Here is a 544-nt window from a genome sequence, read left to right on the forward strand (position 1 = left end):
GCCTGACACGCCGTGGCACTTGCAGGCCACGTCTGCCAGTTTGTACACGGCCTGTGGGGAAAGAAATGCCATCAGGCAGAGCTGTGTTTATTCCTGCCGCACTGGCAGCCGCCTTAATTACAACGAACTCATCGCGCCTTCGGGACTGCTTTGATTATCTGCAATTTCTGTTGTTTCACCCTTCAGGAGAGACAAAGGTCTTCTCTTCCCCCTGTGGCGACCGCTGTGTTCCTGTTCCCTAAATATTTCTTTTTCTGGTCACATTGCCTCCAAACACGACTCCCTCACCCCACCTTCTTCCCCTCCGGCAGATTTCTGGCTGGACAGCACGGTCAGGAGCAGGAGGAAAGAGAAAGAGTCCTCTTTGCGTGGACTCTGGAAATTCCCCATCTCTCCGCGTTGCCTGTTTTTCCTTTCAGAACGACGGAAAGGGAACACCTGGGAACCAGCCCATTTCCTCCCCCTGCACCGGGCACCGGCACTATCGCCGGAGGGACACATCTGCATCCTTTGGAAATCAATCCACGGACCCACAGCCGTTCCC

This window comes from Acanthisitta chloris, unplaced genomic scaffold (genome assembly GCF_000695815.1).
Source record: "Acanthisitta chloris isolate BGI_N310 unplaced genomic scaffold, ASM69581v1 scaffold42777, whole genome shotgun sequence".
Classification (NCBI taxonomy): domain Eukaryota; kingdom Metazoa; phylum Chordata; class Aves; order Passeriformes; family Acanthisittidae; genus Acanthisitta; species Acanthisitta chloris.